Consider the following 19,227-nt stretch of genomic DNA (forward strand, 5'->3'; position numbering starts at 1 on the left):
CAGGATGTAATCTGAGATCCACTACTTCTCAATCAATCAATCAATCAATCAATCAAATCTTTATTACATTCAAAGACCAGCATATCACTGCTTATGCATATGTATACTTGCATCATTTTACTTTTTAAAAAATGTATAAATATCAATACATCTCTTTGCTGGGGTGATTCCCTATCTTTTTGGTTGGGTCCTCTCCAGTGCATACTGTTTATAAGATAAACCCTGCTTTGGGTCCTGTGCTTTGATTCCACATATTTAAATCACCAAGGGAAAAATCCAGCCACCATCCAAATTAGTAATCCAATTTTTCATGAAAAAATATATGAAAAATTGACAAAAATTATATTCTTTATACAAATATAGATTCTTTACATCAATTAATATACACAGAAAAAGATTTGCATTTGCAATGTACTAGTGAATCATCAGTATATAAATATGGCAGCCTTCTGGAAGAGACTATGTTAGTTTTGTGGTAAAGTCCATTCTTAGCATGTAGTTTGGTGGTCCTGCTAGCCATAGAAAAAATGAAATGGGTTTAGAGTAGTGGTTCTCAACCTTCCCAATGCCACGACCCTTTAATATAGTTCCTCATGTTGTGGTGACCCCCAACCATAAAATTGATGTCTCAGTTCCTAAGACCATCGAAAATATGTGTTTTCCGATGGTCTTAGGCGACCCCTGTGAAAGGGTCATTCGACCCCAAAGTGGTCGCGACCCACAGGTTGAGAACCACTGGCTTAGAGGTTTCAGCCATATCTCTGGCAGGTAACATACCAGCATCACTGAACGTCAGCTGGGGCCTCAATATTTCAAATATTGCAAAGTCCTAATTGTAATGCAAAAGAATCCTAACTTACTCTGCTTATGGACACTCTATGGGCCTTTAGAAGTACATCTTTTTTATCACAGACTGAGTCATATTGTTATTTAATTATATGTCAGAGACTTCTTTCATCACAAAATATTTGAAATTGCAAATGCAGATACTGCTCTGGCATCGAGGGCAACAGTTTTTAGCTTTAAAAGTTCAGACCAATCACCTCAAATATAGAAAACAGCATACATATCCATGAATATGTGGGGGGGGGGGACCTTCTTCAATTTCAAAAACCTCTATTTGCAGGGAAAATGGCAAAACAGCATTAATTTAGCTGCCCAGAAAAAATCTATAGTGCACAGGAAGTAGTCATGGTGTGCGTAACGAAATATATATGCCAGCCACTGCATATTCTCTGAGGTTTTAAAAATGATTTACTAAGTAATTGGATGGAAGAGAATTGTAAGGTATAAATAATGAAAACGATTTGACCTCATCCAGTCATTTCTGCCCTCTTCACAGTATCCATGAAATTCTCCTGTTGTTTATCATTCCAAAACAAATTGTGTATGTTTGCTAGTTATAAGAATAAAGTTATGCATTCCAAGGACTACACATTTCTTGTATATCATTATATTATTTTGAGCAAGCTGAATGTAACACAGGAATGTGTAACTGCTTTCTCGTTGCCTTTATATTCATTTATGCATCTAGGTGGTTGCTTTTACTCTGATAAAGCACATCATAAATACTGTTTAAGTTCTTGGTGACCTGTTCAAATATAGTCTGAATTGATACACAGAGACAATGTAAAACTTCTGGAGAAGTAGAATCTAGGGAGAAAGTGGTCAAACTGAACAGATTTTTCATTATAGACTTGTAGTTGTGTATAATACTATGTTAATCAACTCCCTGCAATCATATTTGAATAGTTTTTGATATTCCTGGAATCTGTAATTAAAATAATTTTTGTTTGCTTAACAAGTGCAGGGGATAAAGATGAGGGACTTATTAATCATTTTTAGCAACGAGGCAATGAAGATATCCTGCATTGCGGAGTGCCTCAAGGGTAAGTGCTTCCTCCTCTCAGTGAAGTAGGTCATTGACAAGTTAGAATGGGATGTCATCAGTGGTGGGATTCAGCCGGTTTGCACCACTTCGGGTGAACCAGTTGTTAAATTACTCACCCACTCCACTATCAAAGTTGATCCTGGGCACTACGCTGCATTGGAGAAAGGGGCAACAGAGCGGCTGGCGCAAGGGAAGGAGAAGGCCACTATCGCTCTTTCTTCTCCCTGCTCCTCCTCCTTCTCTCGTTCCGGCCACTTCGTTCCCTGTTTCTCCAGTGCAGTGCAGCACCCAGGATCCACTGTGATAGCAGATGTGTGTGTTAATTTAACAACCAGTTCGCCCAGGGTCAGGTTGGCCATTGCGGGAGACTCATCCCGCATGTGCGGTGCAGCTGGAGGATGGGGGTGGGCCATGCCTCCCACGATAGCCAACCAGACCCTGACAAACTGGTTGTTAAATTATTTGAATCCCACCATTATCACCAGTTGTGCTGATACCCACCCACCCGAATAATGCCATGCAGGTTCTGTTCCAGTGACTTATCACCATTTTTCACACTTACGACTATTGCATCATCCCTTGGATCACATGATCAAAATTTGGCTGCTTTGCAATTGGTTCATATTTATGATTATGGTTGCTGTGTCCCAAGGTCTTTTCTGATCTTTTGCCAAACAAAGTCAATGGGGAAGGCAGATTCACAACACCATGTTACTAACTTAACAACTACAGCTTAACAACTACAGTTTAACAACAACAATTTAACAACTGTGGCAAAAAAAAGGTCACAGAAAGGGGCAAAACTCACTTAACAATTGTCTCACTTAGCAACATAAATTTTGGTCGTAAGCCAAGGACTATCTGTACACTAAGGTTAGCTTTGGCATCTATTCTAAATGAATAATTAGCTTTATTCTTATTCGCCTTTCTTGCCCTTACATTAGGATTGTCAGTCTGAGGTCCCAGAATCTTTAAACCCTTTTTTGACACACATAATAACCCCTGCAAAAAACAGCTGTAAAATTTCATGCCATTTTGTAGCAGATGTGCTCTCCCCCTATCCAATTTATAGTACAAGCACTAAAACAGATTAACTGGTAAAATTGAATTGTTCTGCATAGTCATATAACTTTGGGGCATTTTGTCTCTCAGCTTGAAGGTAGTGGCATCTTCAGTTGCTGGTTCTTTAAATAACATAGCCACTAAAATGCCTTTAAAATATACTTTTATGGAGCTGCGTTTATGCTTTAAATTTAAGAAGCAGCCCTGAGCTTTTTGTATGCCTCTGTTGGAAATGATGTCTGTTTATTTGGAGAAGGGCAGAAATTCTACGTTGGGGAGATTAAACATCATTGCTATGTTTACTTTGAACAGGGACTTGGGAGGCAGCAGCTTGAATTAGCATTTTCTTTCCTCATAGATCTGAATCTCATTTCATTATTCCCTCACCTCATGAAGTATTTGCAGCTTTTCTTTAAGAGGAAAACTGTGGGGGTGCCAATTGAATGTAGCCTTCTTAATACTTTTCAAGGCATAGATGCTACAAACACTTCAGAGCTACCTGGGCTGATGAAAATGAAATAGCCGTTGGTGCTGGATTCATACTGATGAAGAAATATCTGGCGGCCTTTATGGATGCAGATTGCTCCAGCTTTCCTATCAAGGGATTTGGATGGAGGCTGGAGCCTTAACATCACAAGAATAATCTCCCAATTCATCCTGACATTTTGACATGCTGTCGATTTCATTATCTACCAGATGTGCCTGTCTGCCAGTAGAAAACAATTAATATTTTCCTTGATTTACCACAGACATTCTGCAGTCACCAATTCAGGGTCTTACTGAACTGTTGATTGAAAACAGGAAGAAAAGCAAGGCTTTCTACAGAGATGGGGAACTTTGTTCTTTTTTTTTTTAAGGTTTCCTATTGTGCATGCTGCCAACTAAATGTTTCTTTCAACAAAAGAAGCACAAGTGAACCCCTGCTAGAGAATTTAGCACAAAGCATTATTTAACCCAATCATTAATATTTTAGCATTAGGAATATTCCACCGTGTTTGCTAATGAACTGTGGAGGTTTTACAAAATATAATCACCAGCTTGAACATAATAAAAGGTAACTATTGCATGGCAGAATTTGGGTAATGATGAAAATTTAGAGCCCTGTAAGGTAAAAGTAAAGGTTCCCCTAACACATATGTGCTACTCATTCCTGACTCTAGGAGGCAGTGCTCATCTCCATTTTAAAGCCGAAGAGCTAGCGCTGTCCAAAGACATCTCTGTGGTCATGTGGCCGGCATGACTAAAAGTCGAAGAACGCTGTTACCTTCCCACCAAAGGTGGTCCCGATTTTTTCTACTTGCATTTTTACATGCTTTCGGACTGCTAGGTTGGCAGAAGCTGGAACAAATAACGGGAGCTCAGTCCGTTACATGGCGCTAGGGATTCAAACCGCTGAACTGCCGACCTTTCTGATTGACAAGCTCAGTGTCTTAGCCGTGTCTCCTACAGAGCCCTGTACTAACCCTTTACTAACAGAGTTATAGGACCACTCTCCGTTATGGTGTTAACAATTTGTTTGGCTCAGTCTATGAAGAAAATTCTTCTACATCACTAAACCCTTGTCTAATGGAATCAGTTATTTTTATATTATTTAACATTTTCCAATATTTCTTTACCACTACAAGCAGTCCTCAACTTACAATAATTCATTCAGTGACTGTTCAAAGTTACAATGGCACTGAAAATAGTGACTTATGGCCATTTTTCCCACTTGCGACCATTACAGCATCCCCATGGACACACAATCAAAACTCATATTTATGGCAGCTGCAGTATCCCAGGGTCATGCAAACATTCCTATGTTTTGACCAGCAAAATCAACGGGCAAGTCAGATTTACTTAACAGCCAGGTTACTAACTTAACAACTCCAGTGCATCACTTAACATTGATGGCAAGAAAGGTGGTAAAATATCTCACTTAGCAAAATATTGTGGGCTCAGTTGTGGTTATAAGTCGAGAACTACCTATATTGTAATACCTTTTTTTTTAATGCAGTGGTATAAAATGTTTAAAGGTACTTGGTGGCTCAGTGGCTAAGATGTCGAGCTTGTCTATCAGAAGGGTCGGCAGTTCGGTGGTTCGAATTACTAGTGCTGTGTAACAGAGTGAGCTCCCATTATTTCTCCCAGCTTCTGCCAACCTAGCAGTTTGAAAGCATGTCAAAATGCAAGTAGAAAAATAGGAACCACCTTTGGTGGGAAGGTAACAGTTCCTTCGGTGTTTAGTCATGCCGGTCACATGACCACGGAAACATGTTCGGACAGCACCGGCTCTTCGGCATTGAAACGGAGATGAGCACTGCCCCTAGAGTCAGGAGCGACTAGCATGTATGTGGGAGGGGAACCTTTACCTTTACTTAAAATGTTTAAATATAGAACATAACAGTATCTTCAGGATAGCAAGGTTCCAACCTCACCCGCTCCAAATCTAGATGAGTTCCTTGTATGAGCCATTCATAGCAGCAATGTTGTTGGTTATTAATGAGGAAATTGTTCTGCAATGCATTTTGAGAGTATTGGTTTGGAAACAGCAGCATTAGAATATTCATATTAAGTACCCAGAAGCCTGCAAGGGGAAGGTGTGTGTGTGTGTTAATTGGTACAATTAAAGTTCTACCTTTTTTTAATCTAAGTTGCACATGAAAACATCTTGACTAAGTTTATGTCCTGCAATTTAAATTTGAAATTAAGTCAACAGAAAATTATTTTTCAGATACCATCCAGATTTTTTTTTTTTTTTTTGTAAGGGAGGAACTAGTGATTATTTCTGTTGGTGTTGCAAAAAAATTGAGGGCACTTTAAATCATATGTTATGCTCATGGTCTTTTTGCAATTAGCATTACACAATATGTTGACAAAATTATCAAGAAAGCTTTGGTTTTTAAAGACATGCATGTTGCATTAATTTATATAGTTATTACTTGGAACTGAACATGTTCTGAACATAGTCAGGTTTTTCATATTCTGGGAATAGCAAAAGGTATAATTTATAGGGGATGAAAAAATACTATAATTCCAGATATAAAGGATTTTATAGATGTAAATTTTAGAGAAGTTTGATCTAGCAATTTCTGAGAAAATTATGTATTCTGTCAATTAGAAAATGTCACGTTATCTCTCCCTGTGGAAAAAGTTCTTAGACAGGTTTGGTGAATATTGAAAGCTTTCTCTTTTAAATATTTATAACATTGGTGGAATGTGGAATTAGTTGTAATTATAGGCTTTGTATCTTTTTCTGTTTTCATGGGTTGTGTTGGGTGTTTTTTTTTTCCTTTGAGAAGTGAGTTGTGTAATTATTTAAATAAATGCGATCAACTTTTTAAACCCCCATTCCCACCATGGATGGCCCAAGAGTATACCTGGATTGGCTTATAACTCATGGTTGAAAGAAATCCCTATGAATGGTTCAATTGCCATTCTAAATTTGGTGCTCCCAGTTTTCACTGTAAAAAAGAGCAGGGGAAGATTCTGCTGCAGTTGTGTGCTTTTAAATATAGTGAAAACCTCTCACTATTTTAATGCTGTTTTTATGTATTGAAAAATTCCTTGTATACATACACAGGGATAGAGAACTAAAATCACAATATAAACACTTCCAAGTAAACCCCAAAGGAGATCTCTTTAGGTCAATTATGTTCATGAGAAGTTTCAAAAGAGTTAAGATGGCGTACATGACCATGCAATCAAAATCACTCTCTTCACTTTTCTTAACCCAACCCCTTCCCATAGATCAGGGGTGTCAAACTCAACTTCATTGAGGGCTGCATCAAGGTTGCTTTTGACCTTGGGAGGGCTGGGGGGCCATGGCCAGGTGAGCATGGCCAGATTGATGTCACTCCTGTCAGGGGCGCCTGCGGTAGCCCGAGTGCTCTGCCAGTGAAAATAGGCTCTCGAGATCTAAGTACCCCATGGACCGTATCCAGCCCCTGAGCCTTGAGTTTGACACCCTTGATCTTTGGGGAGGAGTTGACATATTGTAGATTGCCATGATCCCGCATGGCAATCTACAATATTTTTAATTGCAAGTCTTTATTTAAGCTGTAGAGACACTAAGAAAATTTGGTTGCTTATAGAGAAGGACATATGAAAATTGCAGTAAGAAATTAGTTCTTTTGGGGTGAAAATATTTATACATGTTTGATATTTAGAGAGTTACAATTTTTCAGGCTTTTATCTCCAAAGAAGCTGAGAGCGAATGCTGAATTCCCAGGCAGAAATGACAGTGTCAAGCACCAAGAGTATAGTGTGCTAATGTAATTAAAGACTCATCTAAAAATTGTCCGAATCACATCCTTCAGAAGTTCTTAATTCAAGAACTTCAAGACAAGACTTCTGTTACTTGCTTTCTTTTGGTTAGTTAGGACCTCCAGGGATGGGCATCAGAGGTGGTATTCAGCCGGTTCTCTCTGGTTTGGGCGAACCGGTAGCTGTGAATGCAGGAGGCCCCACCCACCCGCCCTGATATAATGCACAAGCACTGCACATGCGCAGAAGGTAGTGCATGCATTCACATTTGCGAACTGGTAGGGAAGGTAAGTGAATCCCACCGCTGATGGGAATGCAGTGGTAAACGTCTCCTTGAAAAAGGGGATGGTTATAATGGCATGTGGGAATGACTATGGAAGAGAGTGGGGAGAGGCTACCTAGGAAATGGTGAGATAAGAGTAGGCATAGCCCCCAGAAGGATATTTGTACTTTCAGACTGGCAAGATTGGTGTCAGCTATCCCAGGTAAACCAGGCAGAAAATAATGACGAAATGAGCTAAATCTGCTTTATTGTAAGGTTACATTAACAGAATATTGGATTTAGAAACTGGAGTGTTTCCATCTTTGGTTCTGACATTGCCTCACTCAGAGCAGATATACAATCTGGAATAGAAGGAGCTCAGATTCACAGCTCCTGCTAAAAGAGCTGTGGCCATGGGCCCATTTTTACAACAGTGCTTGTAGAACTTGCATCTATTACTTAGACTAGGGGACCTTACTCATGGTCACTCACACCTCAATCTACACTACTGAAACACACTCAACACAGGTCAGCCATTGAACACCATCGAGAAGCAGTGGTGGGATTCAAATAATTTAATAACTGGTTCTCTGCCCTAATGATTTCTTCCAACAACCAGTTCACCAAACTGCTCAGAAAGTTAACAACCAGTTCTCCCAAAGTGATACAAACTGGCTGAATCCCACCACTGCGCAGAAGCTTTAGTTGATCCAGAATGCTCCCAATAGATTTTCACATATTCTCTATATTCTCCTTGCTAATTTTACCTCATTGGTCTGAATATTCCCAGATGACGTCTCTTGATTAAGGTTCTTGCTTCTCCAGGAATTTCACTTTAAGTGTGGTTTGTGGTTGAGAGGAATCTTAGTCCATAAATCATTGCTATTTCTATATAATATTTATTCACTAGTTGTCTGTAAATGGGGCAGACCTTATACCTTAACTCTCTTACAGCAGGTGCCCAAACAGTTTGAGTTTGAGTTTTATTAAATTTATATACCGCCCCCCTCTCCCCGCAGGGACTCGGGGCGGTATACAGACAGTACATATAAAAACAACAAAGCAGGAACAACAAAACTTTAGACAACCAACATAAACATACTGTCTGTATAATGCCCGAACTCATTTCTAGTTAAAACAATCTAAAACCAAATTTAAAACCCCAAAATTTACAATATTAAAAAGCCACCCAGGAAGGTCAGTAATAGATTGTACTTGTGATTACAATTAGGCCAGGCCGGCTAGTCGGAACAGGTGGGTCTTGAGTTTCTTACGGAAGGAGCGGAGATCAACAGTAGTTCTAATATCAGGGGGGAGTTCGTTCCAGAGGGTTGGGCCCATCACAGAGAAGGCCCTACCCCTGGGCACCGCCCACCCACATTGTCTAGCGGAGGGTACCCAGAGGAGACCCTCCCTGTGTGAGCGGATTGGTCATAGGGATGTATGGGGTAGAATGCGATCTCGCAAGTAGCTAGGTCCCGAGCCATGAAGCGCTTTGAAGATGACAATCAACACCTTGAAACGCACTCGAAAAGCCACAGGCAGCCAGTGCAACTTGCGTAGAAGTGGTGTTACATGGGAGTACCTGGTACTCCCCATAATTGTCCGCGCGGCTGCATTCTGCACCAACTGGAGCCTTCGGGTGCATCTCAAGGGGAGTCCCATGTAGACTTTTTAAACCTTGCATTGATTGCTCTTGAGAAAAATAAAGACAGGTGGTTTTAGGAAAATATTGATTGTGTTCATGACATATGATTAAGTAAATGGATCATGGTTAATTCAATTCATTTTCTCAGTTTATGTAATTTCACTAACCCATGAGCTCACCACAGACAGGAGACAGGCTAGAGATCTGAACAAAATTTAACACAAGATATTAAGGAAATAATCCATGTACCGCCAGAAGTGGATTATATTCTTCCATCTTCCCAAGGTTGGGAAAATGAGGACCCAGATTGTTGGGAGCAATATGCTAAGTCTGCAAACCACTTAGGGAGGGCTATAAAACAATGTGAAGTAGTATATAAGTCTAAGTGCTATTGTTATTGCTATAGTTACACATAGCTTTGGAGCTTGAACTAACCCCCCCCCCTTTTTTTTTGACCTAGCATCTTCTACAACTACAATTAATGGTTTAATTAATGGTTTATGAATAAGTAACTGGAACATAAACATTGTTCCAAAATTGATAATTAAAGCTAAACCTCCAAAAGTCTTTTCATAGGCTAGGTGATCTTCATCAAACCCTCTGAAAAAAATATTTTCCCACAAGTAGATCACTATTTCCAAGAATGCCTTTATTCTTGAAGAGTTCTGTTTCTCAGGTACAGTAAGCCATTCAATAGTAAGTTTGATCTTCATTCACCTGCAACCCTGAGTTCATTCATTGTCTCAGTCTTCTTCTTGTTCAATGCAAGGTAGATATTTACGTCAATGATGATCCATTATCTGAACTAGAGGAACCATCACTACCATGAAGATCTGATTAGCATGGCTGAGGATCCCTGATCCTTTAAAATCACATCTGGGATTTCACCCATCCCCAGGGAATTTCTATATTATGAGTAACTATCCCTGGAGTATGGATACCCCAATCCTTCAATAGCTCCTCTTCCAGAAGAAAAGTGACAAAACATCACATTTAGCCCAATAATGTTTACCAATTGATAATCTTTTCTGCAGATTTATTTTCCAGCTCTGTTTTGGACTTGCTAATATCCAGTTTATACATAGTTCACACAAGGTTTAAAATCACTGAGCCATGAGAACATAATTTTATTTCAGTTCCTGAGTTACTCAGTTTAATTAGTACCTTTTCCCCTCATTTTTTTTCAATCCCCTCTCTCCTCAATCCCCCTTACTCTTTTCACAAAAACAGCAATAAATATAAATGATACAAAAGCAGCTAATGAAGTTTTCTTTAGACCTACCCTTGAAATGTATGAACTTTTCTCTATGGAGCAACACATCCAGTGCTTAATTATTTATTTATTCACCCATTCAGTATTAGTCCTTTCCCATTGGATGTGTAACCTGATAAACAAGGATAATGTTTGCTACTAACTTTCTACTTCATTCAGACCACGGAATTCATCTTATACAGTAAAATGGTAACTTCCCCTCTTCTTTCTATGGTCATTATGAGGTTTGTGAGTTGTCCTGGAGTGAAGTGAGCAAAGCACACATGGACGCTGAATGACCCCTCCCTGGCTGGGGAATAAATAGAAGGAAAAGAGAGTGGTTGTTGTAGGAGACAACAGTTCATATTTCTGAATATTTTGGTACTGGTACTTTTGGACACCAATCTCCTTCTCTGTCCTGTGTCTGCTCCATCCCATCCCATCAAGCATGGTTTCTTGTACCATGGAAATCCTTACCCTTATCTTTTTACTTGATGGAGAACTCCATGCACCTACAAAGCTAGAAACAGGACTGCTGTGTTGATGAAGAAGGTAGCAGTATTCTTCAGCAAGCACAGAAATAAGCTAGGGATTGTAGTGGAGGGGAGTGTTGGATGTTGCCAGAAAGAAGACTGTATTAATCTATGAAATATCTTCCACCTCAGTATTCACATCAAAGGCATGAAAGAGAGATATAAAACTGGTTGCTGGGACTTGTTAGCCCTCTTGGGCAACTCAGACAGGAAAGACAACTAGATGAGCTAATTCTACTTTATTGTAAAGTTACATTAACAAAACCCTGTAAGTCTGAAAGTACAAATTTCCCATTGTCTCTTCTTACAACCTGACCAATTAGGGTGAATCAATTCTAAGTTTCCTTATCTGACAACTGCTGGCTCCTGCCTCTCTTGTATAATTGTTGCATGGGCAGCATCTCTTCTCTTTGTCCAGGTTCATTCCCCCAGACCATTACGGGTTTACGCCTGGTTCTGCAGCTGTAAGGGGTAGCCTTGAAGCTGGCCAGTTGGAGCTCTGCACATCACCAACTTCCCTCCCTTCTCCAATGCAAGCCACCACATTCACTTAGAGGAGGGTTTCTACTCTTTCCCACACATGTCCAGCCATATTAATTTATTAACTTTATTTGCTGTCCATCTTTCTACAAGGTGACTCTGGGAGGCTTTCAATATTAAAAGCAATAAAACCATAACAATAAGAATTCAAAATTTTAATTAAAAGAATACAAAATTGTAATTAAAAGTTGGGAGGAGAGGGACCAAGATGGGTAGGGGGGAGGTGGGATCTATTATTAGTCCATCAACTACCTCCAGCATAGTACTCCCCTGTTGGAGCCCCAGGTCAACTGGCAGAGCAGGGTTCTTCAGGCTCTTGTGGAAGACCAGGAGGGTGGGAGACAATCTCACCTCAGGGGGCAAGATATTCCAAAGAGCTGGGACCATAGCAGAGAAGACTCTTCCTTTGGACCTAACCAGCCAGAATTCCTTGACTGACAGGATCTTCAGCATGCCTCCTCTTCCCTCATGGGTGGGGCAGGTCTGTATCACATTAATCCAGCTAAGCTGCTTCTAAAATGAAGGCAGTGGTATAAAGACACATACTCAGTGACCAGCAAGGAAGCCATCTTGGAGTCAAAGGAGTTGTGTGGAGTTCTTTAGTGTCTACCTTTCCTAAAATACCTCAGTATGGCTTTGTAGAAATTAAGGGAAGATGAGAAAGGTCCATTTTGTTCATAGTAAGGCAATGAGTCTTTATGATATCGCTATACTTAAATGTTTATAATTTTCATTTGGGTTTAAGCCATAGATGCTTTCTTTCCAAGGTAATTTTATATATTACCATAGGTGGGTTGCTAATCTTTTTACTATTGGTTCGGGCATGCCCCCGCACACGCTCCTGCATGCATGCAACACTTCTGCACATACACAGAAGCATCCAGGTGGGTGGGTGGAGCCTCTTGCCACCGCTACTACCAGTTCAGCGAATCCGGGCCGAACCAGCAGCAATCCACCTCTGTATATTACCATTCATTCGTTTTCTTCAGCTACATTTCCTTGACAAGCGTTCTACTGCCTTTGGCAACGATACGTACAATATTTGCAAATCATACAGTGAATCTTAGTTAGCCACTTTTCAGACTTCCCTGCCTCCAAATGTTACATGGCTCAGAGAAAGTCATTTAGAAGAATGGCTCTGTTGAATTCTTTCTCCAGAAATTTAGTTGCTCTGAATATGAATGAGAACAAGCCAAAAAAACCAAAAAGGTCAGCTGTCTTTTTGTAAAACACTCGCTGCATATCCTTCACCCGTTTGGAAAAAAAATGCCCTTAGGCAGTATGGTCTACAACTAAGGTATAGGAAAAGAAGGCAGTAATGTTTTCGACATTTTTCCCTAGACTATTTCAAAGCTCTATTTATATCTTTTTCTAATCTAGATAAGATCCAACATCTCAGAGATCAAAACTTTAGAGAATCAATGTTTGTGTCACATGTCAAATACAGACAAGATAAGAGTAGATGAAGAAGCATCATATTTCACAGTGTAAATTCTCATAAATCAAAACATATATAATCAACAGAGCCCTTAAGTGGAACTGGAACCTGCATTTACCCTCATGCCAGTAAATGGAAATGATTGCTGCTTAATGAAGGCGAAAATTAGCATGAGCATACTTGGAGAAAATATATTCAAATGATAAGGGTATTAAATGTTTCCTCACCAGGTATGGGAGTCTGAACTCTGATCTCTTTAGTTATGAAAACACCAAAGAAAGTTTTCGAATTAAAGAAAGTTCACTAAAGGGATTTGCAATAAGTAATGCTATGTAATTATAAATTTTAAAAATTCTAAAATAACTGTCTTAATTTTCACAAAATTGCCACTGGTGTCTTTAAGTCAGCGGTGGGTTCCAGATCCCGTTGCAACTGGTACCGCCCGCAACACTCCACAATGCCTCCGCAATGATCCAGCTGCTCAGTGGAGCGGAGCATAGGCGCCGTATGCTCCGTGCGTGTGCACAGAAGCCTCAAACAGCTCCAATACAGGTAAGGAGCGTGGGCAGGTGGATGGCCCCTCTGGACCACCATACCGGAATGATACATCCCGGGGCATACTGGTCATATCCCACCACTGCTTTAAGTCTAAGCCCCTGTTTTATGTAAGAAACCAAATTAAATCCCCACAAGAGATGGCTGTTTAGCCTCTATTTTAACCTGGTCAGTCAAGAGGATCTCACTATCTCTCTGATTTTGATGGTTAAACTGGAAATGTCTCCTAGCATTCATCATGATTCTATTTCTCAGTGACTTCATCCATTACCGCTTGCGACGTTCGTGTTTGGGTGTGTGCGCATGCGAACTAACCTAAAAATACAAGTTCTAGGTGTAGTTATAAAAGAAGAGACAGACATTGAAATCTCTGGAACTTAAAATATATTACCCATGTAGGTTTTTGCAAGGTGGTTAGACCATCTCATCTGTCCATTTTATCTTTTCCAACTTCAGGAACTTCTTGTAACTCTACCAGGAGATCACACTGATTACTTTAAGGAAACAAGTTTTTTGTACTTAGTGGCATGCTGACATTTTTTGGGAACTAAAACAACAATTTGTAACTGCTTGAAGGCTTTCCTTTTTCTTGTTTGTTCAAAATTAGATTGTGATCTCTTCTTTGTTTCCCCATACTGTGTCATTGTTCATGAGATGATGTGGTCTCCTTCAATTGATCGTACATTTACACCATGGAACTAACACAAAGGTCAGGGATAATGGCAATGGAGATGGGGCATATTTCCACCTGAAAAAAAGGGTAAACAAGGATGCAAATTTGTGTCCTGCTGTCCAATCTTTATATTAATTATATTGTTCAGTTCAGATTTTTGTTCTACATCTTTTGCCAATCCTCCCATACCTATTCTTTTACATTGTTCACAGTCATACATGCCTTAGTTAGCTCCCATTCAGATTACATCAATGTGCTATACTGTAGATGGGGCTGATCTTGAAGAACATCTAGAAGTGAAAGTGGTCTAGAATGCCGTGGTATGCCCAATTTTGGGTGGATCCCCCAAGTAACACTACTGCTGTGTGAGCAGCATTGACTTTCAATTGCTTTCTGGGCGCAATTGAAGGTGCTAGTTATCACCTTTGAAGCCCTATGGCACAGGGCCAGATTACTTAGAATAGAATAACAGAGTTGGAAGGGACTTTGGAGGTCTTCTAGTCCAATTCCCTGCCTAGACAGGAAATCCTATACCATTTCAGACAAATGGTTATCCAACATCTTCTCGAAAACTTCCAGTGTTGAAGCATTCACAACTTCTGGAGGCAAGCTGTTCCACTGATTATTTGTTCTAACTGTCAGGAAATTTCTCCTCAGTGCTAAGTTGCTTCTCTCCTTGATTAGTTTACAACAATTGCTTCTTGTTCTACCCTCAGGTGCCTTGGAGAATAGTTTGACTCCCTCTTCTTTGTGGCAACCCCTGAGATATTGGAACACTGCTATCATGTCTCCCCTAGTCTTTCTTTTCCTTAAACTAGACATACCCAGTTCCTGCAACTGTTCTTCATATGTTCAAGTCCCACTTGTGGAGCTGTCTCTCCTGCAGGTATCATACTGCAGCCCATCCTACTGCTTAGATGGGTAGGTGTGTTCCAAGTCCCTTCCCTTAAATGTTGACATCTGATGGGACCTCAGAGGTGCACCTTCTTGGTGGCCACCCAAGCCCTTTAGAACAGCCTCCCTCCTGAGATCACAGGGATCCTTAGCATTTTAGCCTTCTGGAGGTCCATGAATATGTAGTCCTTCCTCCAAGCATTGGGCTAGGATAGAAGTTGACCCAGATGATTATTTGGTCTGGTGCCTGGGAGAAAAAGTATTTCTGTTTTTAGCTATATTTGAATGGATGTTATGAGTCACTTAGAATCATTAGATACTGTAGATGACCATATAAGTCCTGCAAATAAGTAAATAAATAATATGCAGATCAGTAGTGGGTTCCGGATTCCGGTGCAACGGGGCCCGGCGTCCACCACATGAATGTGCGCAGCACGCACATGCATCCTTACCTCCTGCGATGGTTCCACAACACCTGCGCAATGCTCCAGTTGCTTGGTGGAATGTCGCACAGGTGCCATATGAGCCGTGCATGTGTGCGGAAGCGCTGAAAAGCTCAAATACAAGTAAGGAGGACAGGAGGGCGGGTGTGCCGTCCGGAGCACCATACCGGGGCGTACCGCCTGCAACCCACCACTGATGCAGATGATGAAGCCCATTTCTCTACAGTATATCAAATGTCAGGGTATTCAGGAAGCTTAGAGCATGATTAACCTGCTGCAATTAATAAACTGTCAAAATAAATCACTCAAAAACAAAAATTCAGGTGTTTTCAAGAAAATGCTTTAACCCCTTGGTAGATGGTCTATGAATGGAAGAACTGTTGAACAGGTGAGATTTTTCGAATATTTTGGTATTTACTTCCAATCTTCTACCTATTGTAGTAACCAAGTAAGATAATTAACTAGCAGGGTCTATGATTACAAAATGTGCAAACCAGCATGGGAATAATTTTGTCCGAACTATCACTAAACTATTCAAGGCCAAAATGTTGTGTATGTTGCTCTCTGATACCCAAGTATGGGTCCATAAGATCTTTGTTTATGATTCCATACAAGCTACATTTCTAAAAACAATAACTCAATTCTATTAGCATTACAGCATTAAAGGTCAAGGGAAGGATACAGTTAGGGCAGCGATGGCGAACCTTTTTTGGCTCGCGTGCCATAAGTGGGGGGAGCACAGGGGGGTCATGTGCGGGTGTGCCGCACCCATAATGCAATGCGCGATCCCCAGTGCACATGCGCGCACTACAGGCACGACCCCTCATTTTACATGCTTTTTTTCCCCTCCCCGGGCTCCAGAGGCTTTATAGGAGCCTGGGGAGGGCGAAAACAGCCTCCCCCGCCCCACCGGATGCCCTCTGGAGGCATCAGGGAAGCCTCCGGACCGTCCCTGAAGCCTTCGGAACGCTCAAAATGATCCTCCGAGCAAACCGGAAGTCACTTCCGGTTTGCTCGGAGGGTCATTTTGAGCGTTCCGAAGGCTTCAGGGACCGTCCGGAGCTTCCCTGATGCCTAAAACCCTAACAAACCCTTTTGTATACCACCTTGGTTCAGCTTAAGCTGAACAAAAGATTTGTTCGTTTAACTCATTTAACACGTTTATTGGATTTATATGCTGCCCTTCTCCCAAAGGACTCAGGGCGGCATACAACATTAAAAAAAACACATATTACAAAAGTTAAAAAGGAAATTAAATAAAGTATCCAAAAACAAACCCAATTAATATTAACAATAAAATTTTTAAAATTAGATTAAAATTAACAATTAAATTAATCATATATTTTATTCTGTTCAGGCCAGGCCAGCTTGCTGGAAAAGATAACTTTTTAGGGCGTGTCAGAAGGATCGGAGGTCGGGGATTATGCGAAGCTCCGGGGGCAGCTCATTCCAGAGGGAAGGCGCTCCCACAGAGAAGGCTCTCCCCCTGTGGGTCGCTAGCCGACACTGTCTGGCCCATGGCACCCTGAGGAGGCCAACTCTGTATCCATCTTGCAAAGGTAAACTAATTAAGATATGATGTACTGTGTATGTAAATATCAGTTTTGTTTCTTTTACGCCTCCTACAATTGTAGCAGAACTGAAATAGAAGATCTGGGATTTAGATATTCAGCGAGATGGGACCAAAACTTTTCATCTCTATTACAGTAGAATTGCCCCAGCCTCCTGGACTTTATTTCTTGTTTTAAGATCATGAATGCTTGCGAGGGAGGCTTTTTTCCCCTGCTCCAAATTGATTCACTATCCAGCAGGATGAGAGTTGAAAGCAATTTCAACCTTCCATATGAAAATAGTATTTGTGTACTGTATCTTCAAATGCAGAGGTTGAATCTATATCTCCTGTTCAATTAAGAAGTCAATTCTAATGGTGTTTAAAAACATAAACTCAATTATTACAAAATGTAATTTCCCTCTTGATTAGAAGACCACTGATTTCCTTTTAAATGACCAATATCTAATTGTATTAAATGCAGTGGTAAATTTTTTATTTGCAAGTTTAGCCTATAGGAATTAGATTGGTTTTGGCTCATATATATTATTAATGCATGATTTTTAAACTGCTGTATGTGTTTTAGTGGTTGTTGATTTGATCTTAGATTGCAAATTACGCCCAGGGATGTCTAAAATTACTTTTATTGAGATTGGCTATAGTAATTGAGTCTTGCAAATCTGATTGTGTTGTATCTCCTCTTCCTGCTTATATTTCATTGAGTTAAGGCAAGGTCTTCCTTCCTTCCTTCCTTCCTTCCTTCCTTCCTTCCTTCCTACCTACCTACCTACCTACCTACCTACCTATCTACCTACCTACCAGGCTGGGTTCTGGCAGGCACTACTGCCGGTTAGCTTGTGTGCATGCACACGTACAGTGCAATTAAAATTGTTCTGCGCATGCGAAGAATCGAAAAACAAGATGGCAGTACCTAAGGCACTGCCCAGGGAACCAGTTTGGGGATGTGGCAGGCCTGGGTCGCTGCCACTTCCAGCAACTCAGGCCATCAAACCACTACAGGTTCAGTTGAATTGGTCCAAACCTGTAGGAACCCACCAGTGCTACCTACTTACCTACCCCTCTCACACTCTCTTTCTTTCAGCAGTGGAGGCTTGCCTTCAGAATTTGTGAATGCTCCATCACTGGAGGTTTTTAAGAAGAGATAGGACAGCCATTTGTCTGGAATTGCATAGTGTCTCCTCCTTGAGCAGAGTGTTGGATTAAAAGACCTCCAAGGACCCTTCCAATTCTATTATTCTGTATTCTGTAAAAATGCTTCATCCCCTTTTGTGTAAGAAATGATGAGCATGGTACCTAGGGCATAGTACAGAGATAACACAAACAGCTGGCAGTTCAAACCACCTCTTTATTGTTCCAAATTTCCCCAAACACTCCCACTTTTCTGGCAAGTCCGACAATAGAGTGATAGCAAACCCCCACACAAACTTCAAGCCACCTATGACTTCAATTAGTCCAGCCCAGCGCTGCCTGCACCAAGGCTGCACAGCAATAAATCCAAATTTATTGGGCAAATCAAGGGCAAATGAACAAGTTCAGGAAGCAAAAGATCCAGGTAATTAGTCCAGAACACCAGGAAGAATGCAAGGACTCTTGGAAAGTTCAAACGTTGGCATGCAACACTTCAGGAACTCAGCGCTTGTTCCCAACAAATGCCCCTCCCCACAGCATCTCTTTAAATTTCATTCCCCAGGTGTGCCTTGTGGAGATGGGTGGGGCACTCTTCTTCCAAGTAGCCTGCTCAGTCTGCACTGTTCACGTCTTCTCTCCACTCTCTGAGCCCTTAGATCAGGAGGGGGTAGTCCTTGCTTCTCACTTGAGCTCTGTTTCTCATGTTTATCCTGCCTCTGTTCCTCCCTGCCTACAATCTGTTCTAATCCTGAAAATCCCTGGCCTTCCCCATCTTCTTCTGAAGACAACGAAGACTCCCCTCAATCTCTGTTGACTCAAGTTCCAGCTCATCTTCCACTGCAGATTCAGGCTCCACAGGGGCATGACAGTGAGTTTCTTTACTCTCTATAGTAGCATGTGTCCAAACATGATTGGCAAGAATGGATAATTGTCAGAGGACTTCACAGAATTTTTAACATTTATCCCATCCTTAATCTATGCTCCTGGAAAGTAGCATATTTTACAAAGTAATAAGTATGCCCAGTAGTTGTTTCTTTTAGTTGCTCTCAGTATTACACTGCCAACTACCACAACTCCCAAACTCACAACTCTT

Source organism: Natrix helvetica, assembly GCF_964273705.1.
Source record: "Natrix helvetica genome assembly, chromosome: 2".
Classification (NCBI taxonomy): Eukaryota; Metazoa; Chordata; class Lepidosauria; order Squamata; family Natricidae; genus Natrix; species Natrix helvetica.